This window comes from Lactuca sativa, chromosome 3, assembly GCF_002870075.4.
Source record: "Lactuca sativa cultivar Salinas chromosome 3, Lsat_Salinas_v11, whole genome shotgun sequence".
Classification (NCBI taxonomy): Eukaryota; Viridiplantae; Streptophyta; class Magnoliopsida; order Asterales; family Asteraceae; genus Lactuca; species Lactuca sativa.
In genome coordinates this window covers 123,320,190-123,326,314 of record NC_056625.2, presented here as the reverse complement: position 1 = coordinate 123,326,314, position 6,125 = coordinate 123,320,190, and the positions used below count along the sequence as shown (strand labels likewise).

General features: G+C 36.2%; 1 long non-coding RNA gene across 1 annotated transcript; it reads left to right on the top strand.

The window, feature by feature from the left end:
• Nucleotides 1-4,894: 4,894 nt before the first annotated feature.
• Nucleotides 4,895-5,866, top strand: LOC122197062 (uncharacterized). The gene is made up of 2 exons (XR_006189848.1): nt 4,895-5,328; nt 5,603-5,866. It is a non-coding gene; the product is annotated as an uncharacterized LOC122197062 (long non-coding RNA).
• Nucleotides 5,867-6,125: the final 259 nt, after the last annotated feature.

Here is a 6,125-nt window from a genome sequence, read left to right as displayed (position 1 = left end):
CGGTTGTAGTGTGCAATCAGTGTGTGCGGTTAGAGTGTGCTGTTGCAGTATGCGGTTACACTCATTCAAATCTTTAAACATGGAATCTCAAAGCATGACTACTCATCAAGAATTGGATGCAATTATGGGGACCACTACTCGAATTCCCCGATTGCTATCAGCAGAAGGATTTCCTGAATGGAAATATCATATTGAAAAATATATCAAGATGAAGGATTTCAAAATTTGGAGAAGTATTTTGAGAGGTCTGATTCGTTTATTACAACAACTCTAGAAGATGGCACTGTAGCTGACAAACAAATTGAAAACTACACTAATGATGATTTTGAAAGAGTCGAGGAACAAGAAAAGGCACTTGATACACTTACCATGGCATTATCTCTGGAGATTGCTCAAGGATTTCGTAAGTATACATCAGCAAAGGCTCTATGGGAAGCACAAATAGAAGTCTATGAAGGGAACGAAGACATGAAACAAAGTTGCCAAGACATGCTGCGACAGAAATTCAATAAGTTTAACTATGTCTTGGGAGAAACACTAGAAAATCAATTGCAAAGGTTTATCACACTCACCACAGAAATGAGCTCTGCCGGCGTAATGGTTACAAGATTGTAGATCAACAAAAAGCTGCTAAATTGTCTTCCAAAATCCTGGGATATGAATGTCTCAGTGATTAAGAAAACTAAAGACTTGAACCGATTGAGTTTGGCCGAAACAATGGCAATCATCAAGGCTTGTGATTTTGATGATAAACAAAGAGAGATCAACCATGTCAATTCATACTCCACAGCTAATCTTGGAATTCAAAACAACAACAACACCGCCTTCTCAAGTTTTACTTCTCATCAAACCCCCCAAGTTCATCTCCCTGCTCAAGTTCAACCTTATGTAACTCATCAGTCCATCCCATACGCTATACCTCAAATGCAACAAACTCAAGTCCATCAATCTCAAACCTTAACTCAACAAGTTGGTCCTAGTGTTGGTTCATCCACAATTGCATCAGTTCAATCTCTTGGAATCAGTATTCAAGGTTCATCTGCAAACGAAAAGGAAGAAAAATCTGGCTCTAGCCACTAGCTTAGTAAACTGCTACAATGCTTTTGTGGCTGGAGAACTCTCACCACAACTCTCATTTACTGACCTCGATCAGATCCATGCTGTGGATGTGGAAGAGATGGACATTACTTGGCAAATAGCCATGACGTTTTTCAAGGCTAAGCAATTCTCCAAGAAAACAATAAAGAACAATTGGAGTGTAAATTCCGACAAGAAAATGGGATTTAGTAAGGGAAAATTGCGATGTTACAATTGTCAAGAGGTTGGACATTTTGCAAGGGAATGTCCAAAACCAGATCGAAGAGACAACTCTGAGCGAACCATGGTGCTAGTGACTTATGTTAACAAAGGATCGTCTTCAAGCAATCAGTCTGCTAACTTGGCGATAGTGGCCCAATCCTTTAGTTGGGAAGATCAAATTCAGGCCCTAAACATTTCGGAACCTGAAAATGCACATCTTGCCCAAATCAAGGATGTTATGGGAGAAGAAACAGAGAAAGACCCAGAAGAAGAGATGATGAATCTTCAGTTTGCATTCATGGTGCAAACCACTCCAGAACCTATCAAACCTGAGGTTAGTGAATTTGGTTGTTCTCAGTCTTGTATTAAAACTGTTAATTTTTTGCGAGATCAAATTGAAATAATCAAAAGAGAGAACGAGGACCTTAAATATGAGGGATACATCATAGAAAAAATCAAAAGCCCTTGAAGACTCAATTAGAAAATAAAACAAAGGACTTTAAGAAATTGCAAGAGGATTACAACAACAAATGCGAGAACTATGATCATCTCAAAAGAAAATTTGATGTTGTAACCGCGGACTTGACACATCGAAAAATCGTTTTGAAAAAGCTTAATTTAATTTTAAAAATATGATGGGTCAAGTGAAACTATTGCAAAAATGATCGATGGACAAATGCAGTGGAGAGATAATACTCATGGAAACCAGATAAAAGTTGGACTAGGATTTGAGAGTTTCCCTCTCCCTTCAATCATAATTACACTGGTATTCCCTTGTCTCAAGAAGAAATTGACAGAGAACCTTACATGGTATATGGAAAGTCTGCTTCTGAGCAAGCAATACAGTCAAATAATAAGATTTTGGATACGAACATTTCTACCTTAAGCATAGATGTGTCAGTAGTTCAGGGGGAGCATGAAGCTGAAAAGTTTGAGTCAAATAATCTTGTGTCTAAATTTGGTGTTGAATTCTATGACGAGTCTGTCTTAAATTCAAACACTAACATTTTTATTTATGGTGATGTATTATTTCAGACTCATAATCCTGATAATGATGGTGTTGTTTCTGATAAAATTGCTAAATCTGATTTGAATGCTTCTGCATCTTCCACGTTTGCTACACCATCTAGTACATGCTCCTGCAAATGTGAAAATGCTAGAAAACATAATAAAAACAAGAAATCTGACAAGAGCAGTACTCAATCAAATGATAATAAACATATTTATTTCAATTGTGGTACTGCTAGTCACATTTCCAAAAATTGCTTAAATCGAATGTGTGTGCATCACTTGTCAAAAAGGGGAGAGAATGAGTCTCGAGGACAATCTTTAATTAGAAAGTACTAAAGAACTCGATCTCGAGATGATGACTGGAAAGCAAAACAAAATAAGAATTTGGCAGTTTTTCAAAAGAACAAACAAGTTTTTCATAAATTTACAAACAGTTTGTCAAAATCGACCCAAGCCAAATCTAAGTCGATTTCGTCAACAAGAATCCCTGGATCATCTAACTCTTCAAGTAGAAAATCTGTCTTCTCAAAGCAAACTGAAAAGAAAATTGTTTCAAAACCTAAATATAAATGGATACCAAAATTAAAATCTGCTTAGTTATCATCCTCCTCTGTTTCTGTTGGAAAGAAAACTTGAAAAATGAATCTGTGAAAGTGAAGGATCAACCCAGGACAGTGATGACCTGGGTCCCCAAATCTAAATGATTCCGCTCATCGTGCAGGGACAGTTGCGGAGGAATGTCGTTAGACCCTGGTATGTGGACAGTGGCTGCTCCCGGTACATGACTGGAGATATATCCCAACTGCGTGACATTCAGACATTTAATGGGGGATATGTCTCCTTCGCGGGCGGTGAAGGCGAAAAGATAACTCAGAAGGAAATAGTTTCGAATGGAGTGCTATGTTTTGAGAATGTTAACTATGCCCCTGAATTAAAGCATAGTTTGTTAAGCGTATCCCAGATTTGCGACAAAGGCTACTCAACTCACTTCACAGATAAAGAATGTCTGATCTTAAAGTCGGGCATTGTCATTCCGGAAGAGTGGATTCTCGTAAAATCAAAGTGGGATGGAAATATATTATTGACATGAATAGCAATGTACCTGATGAAGTCACTTGTCTCTTTTCCAAAGTCTCTGAACAAAATGCAATGTTGTGGCATCGTCGACATGGTCATGCAAATGCAAAGAATCTAAATCGTCTTGCTAAGAACGAAATGGTCCGTGGTCTTCCTGCCAGAGATTTTATTACTTTTGAAAAATGTGTTTCCTGTGGTCAAGGCAAACACCATCGGAAACCACATTTGCCAAAGCAGGTCAACTCCATCAGTCAGGTGCTCCAATTGTTACATATGGACTTGTTTGGTCCAGTCAAGATTAATATTCTTATCTGGAGGATTAGATTATCTAGTAACCCTACTAGAGAGCGTTTTTCTTATAGGGGTATTATGGCGGATTCCATTCTTTGTCCTGTTTGCTCGACTACAGTGGAGACTATGGAACATATTTTTGCTAATTGCTTAGAGTTGATTGTTCTTTGGACTCGTATTGCGATCTGGTGGGGTGTTAGATGTCCTTCTCAGTTGACTGGGGATTCTCTTTTCAATTGGGCTGATTCTACTTCATGGAAAATTGGTCAGCGTAAAGCTTTCGATGCTGTCATTTTGACTACTTTTTGGTGCATTTGGAATTTCAGGAACGGTGTGATTTTCAGAGCGAATACGCCTAAGAAATCTTTGATTTTCGATGATGTTGTTCATCAATCTTATGTTTGGATTTCTAGTAGATGTAGTAAAGCCAAGATTAGTTGGTCTTCTTGGCTTCATAATCCTATTAATGCTACTAAGATGATGTAATTCTTTTTTCTAGCATCTTGCTAGCTAATAATATTCGCCGTTCCAAAAAAAAAAAAAAAAGTGTAACGATTAAATGTAATAAAGTCTAAAATAAAATTAATAAGTCAGGGGGAAAAAGTTGAATTAAATACTTTCTTACTTTCTTTTGGTACCCATCTTTTTATTTATATTCCCTTCATACCAATATTATTGTCCACATACAAAAAACATACAGATTAAGAAAAAATTAATTACCACTAACTTTATATAATAAAATGATAGTTTTGTCCTTAGTTTGCATTTAATGTTCCATTAAATGTTTATTTGGTTAAATACTAATGACGAGTATTTTGATAAAAATGTTATTTCTTTTTAAAAGTGGATTATTCTTTTGGGACAAACAAAAAAGAAAACATAGATTGTAATTTTGGAACCAAGAGAGTATAAACACAATGTCATATAAATTCTCACAAAAAAATTCAAAAGCTTTTTCAACTATTAAAAAACTTTAAGAAATAAACTACCATGCATCTGTAAAAATATATTTTATTTAAATAAAAAATAACAAAGTATACTTAAAATTCAAGGCATGAAAAATAGGACTTTGAAAACAATAATCAAGGCATTGAGAAAACACCACCATGATATTGACTCTATCTTTACATGACCAATGTCTTCTTTTCATATTCAGAATAAAAAATCTCTTGCAAGAATTTTCCATCACTAGAGGATATTAATATTATCGATCTTCATGTTCTTATATTATTCAGGACCACACAAGACTGTGGTACCAAATCACATGAAAAATCTACTCTTACTAAAAATGACCTGAGACCTAATCACGTAGACACTTTCAACAATGGTGGCATAAAAATATATTTCCAAACAAATCTAAAATAGTTGTCACACCACCTAACACACACACACAAAAAATAAAAAATAAAAAGAGTTACACTTACCCACCGGATCGGAGTGGTGGCCTGGGACCCCGGGCACCACATGCATCCGCCCCTGCGTGAGACTGGTCCTGCAGATTAATAGATGGACCCATGTCTCATTTGTATAATCTTGTTACTAGTAAAAACCTAAGTGTAGATAGTGGATGCCGAAATTGCAGAAAGAAAGGGGCTTAAGATCTTACCAAAAACAACATGCAGCTGAAGGATAGCAGGGATGCAGTGCAGGGTATGGTTAATTAGGTGTACTGCGATTGTTACTTTGAGTGTATGCAATGATGAGAAGGAAAAGCAGCTGCAATCTAGGACACACTATAATCTACATCCACAACACCCTCAATGATGTCCTTTTTTTTTTACGATAAAGAAGTTGGTTTAAATTAAAAAGTGTATTTAAGAAAAATGTCACCGACAACATGTCCTTGTTGTGGTCAAAACATTTTTGTTATGGAATTACTTGTCTCCGTTGATTCATGCAATGTGTATCTGACTATGTGGTGCAGGAGATCCATTTGACTATATAATCAATGGGCTGCTCTTTGTTGGCGGAATTCTAACGTGAGGTACTTTTATAGTGATTCGTACACAATAGTTTTTTGTCATACAGAACAATTCATATATTATATAGTTGTACAATAAAACATTTTAAAACACCAATTGTTGTGTACGGAGAAAAAATTGTTGTATACGGATCGGCTCCTATTTCTATGTATTCTTCTTGTAGATGGAAAGAGTGATTGTAATAATAGTATTAAATTATTTGTGTATTTGACTATGATGTTTATCATTGTATTGTACAACGTATGAATTTGGGGACAGATCTATTATTGTCTCATAGTTAAGCGATGGATCTAGTTTTGGAATGGGTGGGGGATCATTTAATGGTGGTGGGGAAATCGTGACGGAGGAGATCACTAGATGGTCCTTCTACTCATCTGCAGGACCAATCTCAGGTGAGTAATTCGCCAGGGTGATCGTGATTGTGCTTTAAGAAACTTAAGTGCAACAAGAGGAAAGCTTAATTAT